At 40.4% G+C, this 16,507-nt stretch overlaps 1 pseudogene; it reads right to left on the reverse strand.

Moving 5' to 3' along the window:
• Nucleotides 1-16,085, reverse strand: part of LOC134380997 (chromodomain-helicase-DNA-binding protein 2-like) — a 188,240-nt pseudogene extending 172,155 nt beyond the window's left edge.
• Nucleotides 16,086-16,507: the final 422 nt, after the last annotated feature.

Genomic DNA, 16,507 nt, shown 5'->3' on the forward strand with positions numbered 1-16,507 from the left:
CTAGATTTAGTTGTTGAGGAAACTAGATTTTGAGGAAACTTCATACTGTTTTCCATAATGGATGGACTAGTTTACATTCCCACCAACAGTGTACAAGAGTTCTCCTATCTTTGCATACTTGCCAGCATTTGTTAGTTTTTGTCTTTTTGATAACAGCCATTTTAACTGGGGTGAGATGCTATCTCATTGTGGTTTTGATTCACATTTCCCTTATGATTAGTAATACTGAGCATTTTTTTCATATACCTGTTGATCATCTGTATGTCTTATTTTGAGAAATGTCTATTCAGATTATTTGTCCATTTTTAAATCAGATGTTTGGTTTTTTGCTGTTGAGTTGAGTTCTTTATATATTCTGGTTATTAATCCCTTGTTGGGTGGATAGTTTGTAAATATTTTCTCTCATTTTGTAGGTGTTTCTTTACTCTGATGATTGTTTGCTATGCAGAAGCTTTTTAGTTTGATATAATCCTATTTGTCTATTTTTGCTTTTGCTGACTGTGTTTTTGGGGTCTTACTCCCAAGAAATATTTGCCCAGGCCAACCCACTGCTGGATAAATATCCAAAAGAAAGAAAATCAGTATATCGAAGAGATATCTGCACTCCCATGTTTATTACAGCACTATTCACAATAGCCAAGATGTGGAATCAACCTAAGTGTCCATCAACAAATGGATAAAGAAAATGTGGTATATATACACAATAGAATACTATTAATCCATAAAATATAAAATCCTGTTATTTGCAGCAACATGGATGAGCCTGAAGGACATTATGTTAAGTGAAATAAGCCAGGCACAGAAAGACAAATATCGCATGTTCTCACTTATATGTGGGAGATAAAAAAAGTTGATCTCATGGAGGTTGAGAGTAGAATAGTGGTTACCAGCAGCTGGGAAGGGTAGGGGAGAGGGAGGATTAAAAAAATGTTGGTTAATTGGTACAAAAATAAATACAGTTATACAGAAGGAATAAATTCTAGTGTTCAATAGCACAGTAAGGTGACTATTGTAACAATAATTTGTGGTATAAATCCAAATAGCTAGAAAAGAATATTTGGAATGTTCTCAACCTAAAGAAATGATAAATGTAAGAAGTAAGGAATATCCCAATTACCCTGATTTGATTATTACTCATTGTATCAAACTATCACACGTACCCCATAAATATGTACAGTTATCATATATTAATAAAAAATAGCCCTGCATGGCTCCTGACAGCAGAAGCATGTCTCCATGTCCCTTCCCAATTCCCAGGCACTTATCACTTGGACAGCTGCAGCAGAATGATTTACAACCACTTGGCTTTTGCCAGCAGGAAGCTGAAAAATGCCACATACTGTGGAATACTAATTGCAAAGCCTCTCACAGAAAGCCATTCCTTGTGACTTTTTGCAGACCTGCTTGCCTTTGCCCTCAGCCCCCCACACACTTTTTGATGATGGGCTCAGCTAGTCCTGGCAGTCCTGTCTCGACTTGGCTCTAAGCAGCAGGGAGGGAAACACATTGAAATCAGGGCTGAGAAAAAATGTATACATTGGTGGGTTTTACAGTAGTGTAATCTTCTCATGCTTCCACTGAGATCAGTTTTTTTTTTCACATTCTACTCCTTATTTACAACAAATTGTCTCTTTTAACAACTATTTATCGAGCATCTTTCATGTGCTAAGATGTGTGGAAGATGCTGGGGACACTAGATTGGAAAAATACCCAGATACTGCCCCAGGAAACCTCTTAGTTAATGGAGGAGGGCAGGTGGGAGTAAATATTTGCTATGCAGTGTGATACGTGCTGTAACAGACTGAGCCTGGGGTACCTGAAAGCACAAGGGAGGGGGATCTCACTGCACTTAAGGATTCACAAAGGGGGACACTTTCTGTACCTTCAAGAATCACAAAACTGGGCCGAGCCCATGGCGCACTTGGGAGAATGCGGCGCTGGGAGTGCAGCGACGCTCCCGCTGCGGGTTCAGATCCTATATAGGAATGGCTGGTGCACTCACTGGCTGAGTGCCGGTCACAAAAAAGACAAAAAAAAAAAAAAAAAAAAGAATCACAAAACTGAGAAGGCTGGTAATAAAGCTCAGGCAGAGGGAACAGCTTGCATAAAGCCATGGGGGTGTGAAAGGATGTCGTGATGGTCACTGTTGCGTGTCCACTCTGCTAGGCTGTGGTTCCCAAGTATTTAATCAAACACTAACTTATGTGATGCTTTGAAAGCATCTTGTAGAAGTGGTTAACATCTATAATCAGTTGATTTTAAGTAAAGATTATTCTCAATAATATGGGTGAGACTCAATCAGTTGAAAGACTTAAGAGTAAAACTGAGGTTTCCCTGAGAAGAAGAAATTCTGCCTTAAGACTGCAGCTTAAAATCCTGCTTGAGTTTCTAGCCTGCTGGCCTGCCCTGTGGATTTTGGACTTGCCAAACTTCACAATCATGTGAGCCAATTCCTTGAAATAAATCTCTTAGTGTGTATATGTATAATGTATTAGTCTGTTTGTGTTGCTATAACAGAAGAAATACCCGAGACTGGGTAATTTATAAAAAACAGATGTTTATTTGGCTTACGATTCTGGGACAGCTGCGTCTGGCACAGGCCTCAGGCTGCTCCTACTCATGGTGGAAAGTGGCAGGCAGCCAGCGGGTACAAGCAGATCCTATGGTGAGAGGAAACTAGAGAGAGAGAGAGGAGGTGCCAGGGTCTTTCAAACAACCAGCTCTTGCGGGAATTAATTGAGCGAGATCTCACTCATTAATCCCCCCACCTAGGGAGAACACTAATCCATTCATGAGGGATCCGCCCCCATGACTCAATCGGTTTCCAACACTGCCACATTCAGGATAAAATTTCCACATAAGTTTTGGTGGGGACAACACATTCAAACTCTATCATATACTTATACACTTATATGTATACATACATATACATATATACATACATATACCTACGTATGTATATATACATACGTATGTGTATATATGTATATTTGTCTTCTTGGTTCTGGTTCTTTGGAGAACCCAGGCTGTGCATAGGGATTAGATAATGTTCCTGTGTGGCTGGAGCACAGGGAATTTGGTTGGGAGTGGAAGGAGATGAAGCTTGTGAAGAAGCAGGAAGGAAACTTAGCTTTTTCAGGAGGATAATGGGGTGCCATGGAAGAAGTGGAAGAGAGGTTGGTCCAAATGTATGTTTCTGAAAGATTATTCTAGTGGCTATGTGGAGGATGGCCCTATTGTCCCCTTTGTGTGTCCTTTTCCTGCCTCATTCCCCTTCTCATGGGATCATCATGATGATGCTCTGAACAAGCAGGATCTTTGAACAGCTATTAAAGCTCAGACCTTGGATTCAAACCCAGAACTTTGGGACTTGCACTGTCCTGCAGAGATGTCACCTTTTTCTCTGTCTAACCCTAAAATCCCACAGTTGGTGTTCTACCCTGTGCCTTCTAAGCTCTTGCTTAATCCGTCAAGACATCTCTGTTTCTCATCATAGCCATCCCCACCTTCTGAGTAGGTAAAATCAGATGGTGAGTTCATCTGTCTACAGAAGCCAGAGGGATTGGGACATGGGGTGGGGATGGACCAATCTCAGCCAAATGTGTAATTTATTGCCAGAAGCCTCTGGAATCAAGTCAGAACATCATCTCTTTATCTGCCAGAAATCCTCCCTCACCTGCCCTTGATCATTTTAGATTCTGGGGAGGATTTGTTGACTTCCCAGGATTGGGGCTCGCAGGATGGGTCCATCTGAGCCCTCCGCTGGACCACTAACAGCCCTGGCTGACAGCCTCAGGAACTGGGTTTCTCATGCGGGATAGTCTTGGTCACTACTGCACTGTCATCAGCTATAGAGCAAGGCTGGGCTGTCAGCCATCCATCTTTCACAAGCCCGCTCAAATCAAATTGTTGAGACCCTGAAGCCTATCCTTCCAGCTTAGGGCATGAGATTGCACACTCAGAATTAAAAGGAGCCTCTTCTACCCCAGAATTTGAATTTTCTTTATACCTGAATTGTTGGTATTTGTCAGAACTTGTGAGCATTTAGTTTCAGAAGAATAGGACTTTGAAGTTCAGCAATTCCTTCAGTTTCCTTTCAATTTCCTTTTCATCTACTGCATCCAAGAAAAAATTAATTTAATATTGTATTCCCAAAAAGTCAGGATACTATGATCCTTTTTTATGGTTTTATTTCTATCTAGCTTCTATTACTATATAAGCATAATATGTCTGGAATGATCTTCACCAAATGCTACCATGGTTATTTCTAGATGATGGGATTCAGGGTAAGTTTTGCATTCCTTCTTTGTACTTTTCTGAATTATTTAAGTGTTTTATGACAGTTATGTGTCATTCCCACAGACAGTCATAATTCTCTTAGCAGAGGGGGAGAAGTATAGAACCCCAGAATTGAAAAGAGGACTCTAAACATTTTCGAGTCTAAGCCTCTACAATACAGACAAAGAAATGGAGACTCAGAGAAGGCAATGGATTTATCTCAGGTCACGCAGTAATTTGATTGTTGAAGCAAGACCAGAATCAAGATGTGGAACTCATTCTGGGTTTTCCCCCAATATTCATTCATTCATTCATTCATTAAAAATTTAGCAAACTGACACTTGGAAATAAGATGAATCCAATGCAGTCCCTGCCCTCAGAGAGACACAGAGTTTCATCAGGATTGTATTGTCATCAACAAAATTATGGAGAAGACCACAAGGGGGCTGTGAGAGCACAGAAGAGAAGGGATCTAGCCCAGTAGCCGTTGGTTAGATACTTAAGTGGGTAGTGAGGGGGTCCCAGGCAAGAAAAGAGCATGAATGCATTCATGAGTGCAAGAGAGAGTATGGGCCAATTATCCAATAATAAATAGTCACCACATGGCTCAAACAAAGGTGAAAAGTAGTGGGAGGGCTGGAGAAGAATTGAGCTGGAGAGATAAACATGGGCAAGTTAGACTTCACCCCCTTGAGAATCTGCATGGAAACCACATGAGGGCAAGGATCCTGTCTTTCTTATTCACTGCAGCAACCCCAGCACCTATGGTGGATACTTAATAGATATTCATTACATAAATGGAAACTCTTCCAGGAAGTCTTCTCCAACTCCTTCCCCAGCCCAAAGCCAAAATTAATATCTCCTTCATTTTTATTTTTTAGGCTTTTGTCCACTTATTTTAGCAAGTATAATAATCTGTCTGGTAGAAGAGACAGTTTTTTTCCATGTTAATCTTCATCATTAGATCATGGGCTTTAAAAAGAAAGATAGCATGTCTGATTCATCTTTGTATTATTCCAGAGTATCTGGCACACAGTAAGTACTCAATAAAGAGTTGACTGAAAGACACTTATTAGGCTCCCCTTGCCTCAAATCATCTCCCTCAGCTGACCTGGCATCGTCTATGACCCCTGGCCACAGTGCAGAAAATTCTGAACACCTTGAGGGCTTGCTAGAGTCTGCAGGACCCATCAGGATGGTGAGGAATGTAGTGAGTATTTATGGGTTCTACCTGTTCAGGAATTATTCATTCCTCTTCTTTTGGTACATTTTTGCTTTCTTTTGGTGAGGTACCCTTTGAATGCCATTTTGGTAGGAATGTCAGCAAGATAATCCATCCATCAAAGCCAAATTGTTCTTCTCTCCCAGGATTTTGAAAAGTAAACAGAGTGATGCGAAGACTAAAACATTTGAAGCTAATTCACCTCAATAGGATTTCCCCACAACCTTGTTTATGGTGGCCAGTGTCAATTTCTGTTGCTTGCAATCAGAGACTCTGTGCAAACACAGGCATTGAATCATTCACTATTTGGCATGTTTCATTAATTCCTCAGGGAGACAGGCCACCTGCATCATGTCATGCTGTCTGTTCTCATTCCAACTATTCAACAAAAATTTTTGATGGCCTATATTGTTCAGGGCACTATGCTGTAGTTTCAAAGTTTATGTCATCTGGAAATTAACAAGAAAAAGTCAGCAACCTCAATTGCAAAAAGCAGAAAAAGTATATGATTAGCCAGTTTGGGGAAAAGGAAACCCAAAAGGCCACCAAACATATGAGGAGATGTTCAAACTCATTACTAGTCAGAGAAATGCAAATGAAAACAATAATGAGATATTAATTTACATCTATGATATTGGCAAGCATGAGAAAGCTCATTAATGCTAAGTGCTGGCTGGGGAAGATACGGGCATGCTCTGTACTGCTGGAGGAAGTGTGGTGTGATTCAGGCATTCTGGAGCAATATGGCAGTATTTGGTCAAATTAAGTATGCTCATGCCCTGTGAGCCAGCAGTACAGTTCCTAGGGATAAACCCCATACCGAGTTTCCCACTGGTCTCTGAGGGAACATGTCTGAGAACTGCAACATTATTTGTAGTAACAGGAAGTTGGAGGGTATTTGAGTGGAAATCAGAGAGGCACAGAATTTCATCAGAAAGAGTGGAGAGAGAAGAAATGGAGAACACTCATCAAGGTGTGCTAAAAAACACTTAGAAATGCACTAGTTGCACACTTAGCAGTATAGATGAGATGTAAAAACATGGTGTAGGGGGAATAAATAAGGAAGAAACAGAACCAGATAGGGTACAATGCCATTTATATAAATGCACACCAAAAATAGTAATATGTTGCAAGAACATATAGAGACAAATGATACACATTAAATGCATTAAAATGCTTACCTATGGGAAAGGAACAGTGGAATGGGGAACAGGATTTAAATGGAATAAATAAAATAAAACAAAAAAGGATAGGGAAAGTTGACATTGTCGTGTTCTTTTACCAAAAGGCACTAAGGAAGAAAGTTGACTTTAAAAGGGCAGGTTGCAAGGATCCAGAGAAATAGGTGGAAACTACTTCTCTAGCATCATCCAGGGATGAATGTGGCAGGCACCCCTGCTTCCTAGAGCTTCTATTGACATGTCTTCCATGAGCATGAGCCTGTTCTCTGAAAGACAGAATGACAGCAACGTGAGTTTGCTGTCACCTGAGTGTCTTCTTGGTATATGTTCCTGTTTGGTTTGAATGTCCCCCGCCTCCCTTCCAAGCTCATGTTAGAACTTAATTTCCAATACAGTATTTGAAAGGTGGGGCCTTTATGAAGTGATTGGATCATGAGGACTTTGCCCTCATGAATGGATTAATCCATTTGTGGATTAATGAGTTAATGGTTTAATGGATTATCAGGGAGTAGACTGGGGGCTTTATAAGGAGAGGAAGGAAGCTTGTGGAAAAGCTCCTGCCACTCTTTCCATGTGATTTCTCTCCACATGATACCCTGCATTGCTATGGGACTCATCCGAGAGTTCCTGCCATGAAGAAGGTGCTCACCAGAGATGCACTCCTGGATCTTGTGCTTTCCAGTCTCCAAAACTGTAAGAAATCAACCTCTTTTAAAAATACATTATCTAGTTTCAGGCATTCTGTTACAAGTAACAGTAAATGGACTAAAACAGTTCTGAAGGGAATTACCAGTGACAATGTCCAGAGCAGGAGGGAGACATTTTTCCTATTCTATTGAAGTAAGCCACTATGTCTTAGAGAAGTCTTTGAGGCTATCAGCAGAATGTCACTACATAATATTTGTCATTGGGTATTATTAGTATAGGTCAACTTATGATAAATTATATATAGTCCTATGAATATTTTCATAATCTTTTTAAAAGCCCTGAATCAAAAAATAATATGTAAGTATTCGTATAGATAAGTGTTTGAAGGAGAAGTCCTGACATTGTAGTTAGCATTCTGTGGTTCTCCAGCAATTCTACTACTTCGTATCTGCCCAGAAGGCATATGCCCATACGAACGTGGAGATTATGCACAAATATTCCGAGCAATCTTATTCAAAACAGGCAAATACTAGAAACAACACAAATGCCCACCAGCTGATTAATACAGTGTGACATTCACGCAGTGTAATACTACTTATCAATAGAAAGAAACAAACTACTGATCCACATATGTGGGTGAATCTCAAAAGCGCTCTACCAAATAAAAGAAGCCAAACACGAAAGCGTACACACTGCATTATCCCATTTATATGAAATTCTAGAAAAGGCAAATATAATCTCTAGAGACAGAAAGCAGACCAATAGTTGGCTGTGACTGGAGGATGGAGATTGACTGGGAAGGATTACAAGGGAACATTTGCGGGTGATGGAAATGTTCTATATGTCAATCGTGGTGGAGGTTACACAGACATATCAACCCGACAAAAGTCAATGAGTGATTTAAAATGTAAGCATTTAAAATGTGAGCATTTTATTTTATGTTAATTATGTCTCAATAAAATTGACTAAAAAAAGATACTGGGATATTAGGTCAATAGAACAGAGAGAAATTTCTCTTTAGTAGGGGGCTACGTTTGCAAGCCTATTCCTCTATCTGAATGGGCTACACTAATAAAATGATGCTATTGCTTTTCTTACAGGTTAATTGGAAAAATCTAATGAAATAACCTATTGACAATAATAATAACTATAAAAATGAGGAGGAAGAGGAGTAGCAAAAGAAGAAAAGGAGCATTTATTGAGGACTAACTATTGGCTAGGAAATGCATTTCATCCTCCAACAACTTTATAAGGTATGTATTATTATTAACCTGATTTTACAGATAAGGAAATTGAGGTATGGAGAATTTAAATAATTTATCTAAATTCACAAAGAAAGTAATAGGTCTAGGGTTCAATCTCATGTAGTCGGAGTAGAGACTCACGCTTTTAATCTCTAACACTTACAGGTTCCAGGTCTCTGTATAAGTGTATAACTATAAAATGCATATATGTCTTAATCCAAAGAAATAACAGAAAATTTGTCCATCATGCCAAGCAAGGAATACTGGAATATGCACACCTTGCTAGTGACAACCATTTTTATACTTAAGCACAGGGTGTGAATAAGAGCACATTTTATTTTTTTCTAAGCTTCCTTATGGTGGACATCACTTATTTACTTTAATACTTGCCACCAGAGGTTTTACAAAACCAATTCAGCAAGTTAGCAAAAGAGATCAATTCTGGGTTATGAGTAATGGCTATCTTCCTCTCATGGTGGCCAAGATCAATGAAATTAAGGATGGCTCTGACTATCTGGAAAGGAACATAAATAATCAGGTGGTCTTCGACAGCCCCTGGGCTCCCCATTTATTGGAAAGTCAAGGTGCTGGTACTAACACAGCAGATCCATGCAGCCAGTGTGGCCAGGCTGGTCTTGAACCTGGAGGTGACCATCATCTCCCCTGAGGCCAGGGAATCTATGACATTTCCATGTTGTGCTTGGTCTGGCATTGGAGAAATGAGCACAGAGGAGAAAGAAATGCCCAAAGGCACAGGAGGTGTCATTGAGTAGAGACTGAATCCCCCTTCAGCCTCATCCTTTCTCACTCAGCTCATCAATTATCCCTAAAAGCAACTGGTAGAAAAAAAGCCTATCCTGGGAACTGGAGCTAAACCAAGAGGCATGTAGTAGGTACAGAGCTCTGAATCCAGTCTGCCTGGGTTCAAGCCTTGACTTGGCATTCTTCACAGTGTGTGTTAATCATGCTGCAGCTCTCTTTCCCATTTGTATTCTCTGAGTAAATCAAGCGTGCTTAGCAGAGTGTCTGATACATGTAAAACTCCAAGAAATATTAGCTGTGATTGTCATAATCACAGAAATTGCTTCAATTCCAAGATGTATCTTTTTAGCATTTTGAAGTTCAGAATGCATCTTTAAATTGATGTGTTTTCTGTAAATCTGAAATTTCCCCAAATGAAAAGTTTCTTTATAAATCAATGTATTTATTCAAGGTGGTAATGAAGCTCTCACAATTTTTTTAAATTCTCAGTTAAAAAAAAATCAATGTTAATAAACCAGTGGGGTAACTTACAGTCATTTGCATCTTACAAAGTAACTTATGGGACCTCAGTTTGTGTTGTAGATAAGGATGCAATTTGGGTTTTAGATTGTAGCCAGATGCCCACTGAATGGAGCTACACTGGTTTTTGTCAGTCCTTCATATACACAATATTCTTCCCACTACAGGACCTGTGCATGTGCTGCTCTTGTGTGTTCTCCATCCTTCTTTCTTCACCTACTTAATGCCTTATCAACATTTATTTCCCAGCTCTAATATCAATGCCCCAGGGAAGTCCTCCCCAACTTTCCTGCCTAGGTCAAAACTTACTAGAATCATTTGCTATTCATTATAGCCCTTGACACACTTGCAATTTTATGTATTATTACACAAACATTTGATTGCTGTCTCTCTGTTTCTTCCAACAGACTCTAAGCTCCATGGGAGGAAGAGACTATTATCTTCTTTCACTCATCACATTATCTCCAGAACCCAGCATGGTGTCTGGCTCGTAGTAGGAGCAGAATAAATATCCATTTTAAGAATGAACAAATAAATGAATGAGTTCTGGAGATAGCATAAATCCAGTTGGAGAATTTGGTATGTCAATTTTTAACATACATTTGAATATAATTTTGATTAATGTCTCTTAAATTTCCCTGCAGCCTAAGCTCCATGAGGACAGAGTTCTTGTCTGCTTTGATCTGTGGAAATCCCGCACTTGTCATGTTTTATACTGTATTATAGTTATTTCTGTCTTTGCCACACCTTGTGTCTACCTCCTTTGAGCATCGTGAGAGCAGATATTATACTCTGATCTCTTGTATGGCTATGTCATAAATCTGCAGCAAAGCTCCTATTGGTTTCCCAAGCTTCAGCTCAGTGTATTCACCTCACTATTGAGCAGTGCCACTTGGGTCCTCGCAGGCAGTTTGACATGTACATATTCAAAGCTGGACTCACCATCCCCCTAAATCCTCATGGAGCTCACTCATTGAACAAATAAATGAACGCATGTTTTTCTAGTACCCGGGGATCTCCCTCACCATATGACAGATGATTCAGAAGAAGACATTACCTCCCTCCGCCATTATATTATCACAGTGGCAGAGGGCAAAGATGTTAGGTAGCATAGAAAGGCGAAAAGAATGTGGGATCAGCTGTTCTGAGAGATCAACTGACAGATCAGCTGCTCTGAGTTCAAGTTCTAACTCTATTCAACTCTCAGAAAAAGAAAGAAAAGAAAAAGGAGCAAATGCACAATAAGTTATTAGGCAGTATACTTGACATTAAAACCTTTCACATAACTGTTCATTCAATTTATAATAAACTTATAGAGTGAACATTACTATAACACTTCAATAACTAGGAAGTGTAGACTCAGAGAAGAGAAAAGGCTTAATCAAGTTCACCCAGCTGCAAAGTAGCAGAGCAGTACAGTAAGAACCCAGATCTCTCTGACCTCAAAAGTGGATCTCTTTCCTTTATATCATCTTGCTTTATACCCTGGCTGTGTGACCTTGAGCAAGCTGCTTAACCTCTCTGATCCTTCATTTCCTCATCTGTAACTGTGATGATTGATGATTATCACACCTACCTCCAATGGCTGCCCTGAGGGTCCAATGATAATGCATATTAAGGTAGTATATAAAAGCCAGTTATTACTGAACTCAATTTTCACAAGCAGGTAGGGCAGAAGAAATAAATTCTTTTGTTAGTCTGTTTAAGACAGATGAAAGCTCTTATTATTTCTGAAAGAGTTATCGCAGCTGGAGAAGCAGCAATACAATTTTGGCAATAAAAGGGAGGGGGGGATGGAATCAAAGGCAATTCAACTCTCCCTCTTCCAACCCAGCCTATTTTTATTTTCACTAAAATACAATTTCAGATGAGATTGCTTATTCTTTGGCTGAGGTATGAGCATTTATAGCCCAGCTGTTTGGAGCAAGAGCAGAGCAGTTAAATACTGCTCTGTACCCTGGCCATCTGCCAGCCATCCAGCACAGGACTCAGCATTCTGAGCTCTGGGGAGCACTGTTTCTCCCTCAAGTATTTCCTTGGTGTTGTCTCCTGCATTTCACTCCATCCCCCGCCTTTCCCTGTTCAGATGCTAATTTCCATAAGAACATGTTCAACTCTGTATTGTCACCTGTTGCAATGGTCCACTAGGTTAGCAATAGGCATGAAATCCTAGGCATTGTCTTGAATGGTGGCATTTTTGCCACATTTCCAGCACTTCATCTTAGCCCAGCTTTCCTGTTTGCCGAGATTTGCTTCTGGGTGAGTTTCCCCCAGGATGAGCCCGGAGGTTGTTAATGCTCACATGGAGGGCACAGAAAAAGTAGCCACAGTCACTGCCCTCAAAGAGCCTATGATTTACAAGGACCATTCACAGACATGTGAATTAATAAAAATAAGAGCAAGCATTTCTAAAGTATTTCCATGCCAGGCCCTGCTCTAAGTGTGTTAGATAACTTACCACATTTAAACCTCACAGCAATTCTGAGAGGAAGGTACTATTATTATCCCCCATATTACAGATGAGGAAACTGAGGCCAACTTGTCCAAGATCACATGGATGGTAAGTGGTAGAACCAGGGTGTTAAACTTTCAGAGTTTATACTCTTAACCCTGCATTATAGCTTCTCTCAGATGATTATAATATAACTTAGGCTTAATAGACGGGTGTTTAAAAGATTGTTCACAGACAAAGGCATTCCAGGTGAGGCAATCACACGTGCAAAGGTCCAGAGATGCCAAAGAGCATGCACCTACAGGGAACAAAAACCAAAAAAACAGTGCATTTCAGTTGGAGCATAACAGGGCATGGCAGAAATGAGAAGGTAGAGAAGCAGAGAAGAGATGTCATTAGAAAGCTGGGCTCCAGTTGGGCTGGAAAGAGCCCCAGATATCAAGTTAGATAGAACTTTGGACTTTGACCTAATAAAATGGGAACCCATCTACATTTAGGAAGGGGAGTAATGTAAGCAGCTCAATTTGAGAATAATGGACCCCTAAACATCCTTCCTCCCCACGTGAGTCCATCAGCCTTATTCCTGTATCTTGGCAGTAGTGTGCTAGTAGGTAGCCAATATCTGCTTCTAAATTGGATTGTAAGTCTTCCAAGGAATGAGATTTGGCCAGTGACACCATTGACAGAGCCAGTGTGCCCATCCAACTCTGAAACGTCTAACAATATAGCCCATTTTCTGGAAACCTGCAAAGGAGAGGAACCACTCATAGTTGAAACGAACTATGAAGAGTATTTGAAATTCACCTGTCTTGGAGAAACTACTGGCTATAGATTGGATGCCCCCCACCTACAACCTCATTGAGGCTTAATCCCCACTGTAATTGCTGAGGGTGGAAAATCCTATTATGGCAATTGAAAGGTGGGGCCTTGAAAAGGTGATTAGATTGTAGGACTATGCCATCTTGAATGGATTAACAATGGTGGTCAGAGGCCTGGTTCTGAGGGCTTTAAAAGAAGAGCACATGAGAGGTCAGTCTCCCTCTGGTCTGACATTTTCTGCCATGTGAGACCACTGAGTCGCTGTTGCCTCCCCCACAACCCTCACCAGATGTATTCACTGGACTTTGGACTTTCCAGCTTCCAAAACTGTAAGCAATACATTTCACTTTCTTAAAAATTACCCAGTTCCTTGTATTTTGTTATAAGCAACAGAAACGGACTTATACACCACTTATCCTCCATAAGGACTTATGGTGCCTGCCCGCACCACCCACCTGCAGCTGCAAGGGTGACCCAGACATGGCCAGTCCTAGAACTTCACTTTCCCAATTGTGATTGGCCAAAGGAGTGGACTGTGCAGGCAAGTAGGACCAATTAAAAATTCTTTTGTGAAATCTGACATATGGATGCTGGGGCAGAGAAGGGCCATTCTGGTAGCCATCATTCCTAACAAATAGAGTGTGTACCTAAAAATGAAGCAACATAAAGGAAACAGGACTACAGATGGAGAATGACAGGCTCTTGAAGATACAATTGAGCTTCTGGATATAGCTGAGCCTGAAGTCAACTAGATCTATTTGCAACTTAGATACTTATCCAACATTTCCAAAAAAATTGGAATTGAATCTCATTGGTGTATTCCTGAGCCAATCACTGAGGCCATAGGGATAGAATATGGTGATTGGCCAGGTCTGAACCACATGGTTCTTCTTGGAGCCCAGGGCTGGATTATAGGTTAAGATCAGAATGGACTTAAAGTAGGGGTGGATGGCTTCCCAAGCAATTAGTGTTCTATTACCAGTAGAAAGAGAAACAGTTGCAGGGCAGGAAGAAAATAACACATGTGCTCTACAACCTTTTGCAATACAAATGTTAAAATTATTACATCAGTCTTTCAAAACTCATTAGTCCTTGAGTTGAGTTGTTTAGAGAATAATTACAGCAAGGTGAGAGCTCTTGGGATAGGAAGTAGATGCTAAGTGGCCCTCTTCATCGCAATCTCTGTTTTTAACCCCATGTTTTCATCACTCTGTCCCCCCAAAAGTCACTGGGTCAGCTAAAACACAAAGTTTGTTTCGTATGCCTGAGGCCTCTGCTTCTAACTTCTCATGACTTTGTCTTCCCATTAGCATTCATGAACTCAAACTGTCAGAGAGTCTCGGGTAATTAGAGGTGATAAACAAAAGCTAATTAGCACTCTGGCTGTACCCAGAGGATGCCACAGGCAAAGGCCCAAGCCCAGTGTTTGTGTTTCCAGGATTTCTTTCTTTTCTTTTCTTCTTTTATTTATTACAACATAATTGATTGATTGATTGCACATTTCTGTGGGGTACAACGTTGAATATCAATACCCGTGTGCAATATGTGATACTCATATCAGGATAGTTAGTATATTTAACACTATACAATGTAATCATTTTGTGTGTCCCTTTTCCAGTATCTTACTAACCTCTCTCCCTCTCCCCCTTTCCCACCTCTGATGACCTCAGTTCTGTTCTCTCCTTTCGTTATTCAACAAATTATTCTGATTGTTGTGTCTTTCTTTTTGAATTTAGTTGTTTATTTTTTCAGCTCCCACTTATGAATGAGGACATGCAGTATTTCCCTTTTTGTGCCTGGTTTATTTCACTTAACGTAATTTTCTCTAAGTTCATCCATGTTGCTGCGAATGGCAGAATTTTAATCTTTTTTATAACACAGTAGCATTCCATTGTGTATATGTACCACATTTTCCTTATCTAGTCATCCGCCAATGGACATTTACGTTGGTTCCAAGTCTTGGTTATTGTAAATAGAGCTGCAGTGAACACGGGAGTGCAGGTATCCCTTTAACATGATGATTTCCATTTTGGGGGGTATATACCCAGCAGTGGGATTACTGGGTCTTATGGTAATTCTATCTGCAGTTGTTTGAGGAACCTCCATACCATTTTGCATAATGGCTGCACTAATTTACAGTGGGTGTATTATCAAAATGACAGAGAACAACAAATGCAGGCGAGGATGCAGAGAAAGAGGAGCCCTCCTGCACTGTTTCCAGGATTTCTTGAATTAACAGATCTAAGAACACTTTATGATGCTTCTTTATGAAAGAAAGAGCACAGAGATAGTGCAGCATTTGGTTAAGGGCATTACCCTTTCAGTTTGACAGACTTGGACCTCAATTCTAGCTCCGCCTATGGGCAGTGCTTTGTCCATAGGCAAGTTACTTGACTTTTCTGTGTCTCAGTTTTCTCCTCCACAAAATGGGAGTAATAACACTCTCTAATGTGCTTTCATTGTGTGAATTAAGTAATGAATGCAATGTGTATGTGCGTGGCACATGTTAAGTTTTCAGTAAATGAGTTTCTGTGCGTTTGTGTAATACATAAGGGGGAAATAATAAGAATTCAGACACGAGGAGAGGACTCTACACCGTCCATTCCCATCACCACTCTCAGGCTTGGAACCCGTACATGTCATGTGTGGACAACTGCACTGTCCTCTTGTTTGGCCTCAGTTCCTTCTCTCTCCAAATCATTCTTTGTTAGTTTTCTGGGGTTACTAATACAAATTACCATTAACTGGATGGTTTAAAACAACAGAAGTTTATTCTTTCATACCTCTGGAGGCCAAAGGTGTAAAATCAAGGTGTTGGCAGGTGGATTCCTTCCAGAGGCCTTCCTATTCATTCCTCTCTCTCCTTGGCTTTTGATGGTTGCTGGCAATCCTTGCTGTTCTTGGAGTGTAGATATGTCACTCCGATCTGCCTCCTCTTCACATGGTCTTGTCTCCTCCATGTCCTGTGTGTTTTCCTCTTCTGTATGTCTAATCTTCTAGACTTCAGTCTTATAAAGACACCTGTCATTGGATTTAGGGTCCACCCAGATAATCCAGGATCATCTCATCTTGAGATTCTTAAATTTGTTACATCTGCAAAGACTCTTTTAAAAAAGGTCACGTTCTCATGTTCCTGGGGTTAGCATGTGGATGTATATTTTGGGGTGAGTGCTCACCTTTCACCCCACTGTACATCCCAAACTCCACTCCCCACTTCAAGGTCAATCTTACCCAAGTACTTCTCTGTTTGTGGCATCACATCACTCTCATGCTGAAAGTTTCTCAGAGTTCTCATTTTTACCTAAAAGACTCCCAACCACATTAGTCTGCCGTCTGAGGCCCTCCCAGAACACATCCAAGCTTCTCACCCCTTCACTTACCT

The sequence above is a fragment of the Cynocephalus volans genome, chromosome 6 (genome assembly GCF_027409185.1).
Source record: "Cynocephalus volans isolate mCynVol1 chromosome 6, mCynVol1.pri, whole genome shotgun sequence".
NCBI classification, from domain to species: Eukaryota; Metazoa; Chordata; class Mammalia; order Dermoptera; family Cynocephalidae; genus Cynocephalus; species Cynocephalus volans.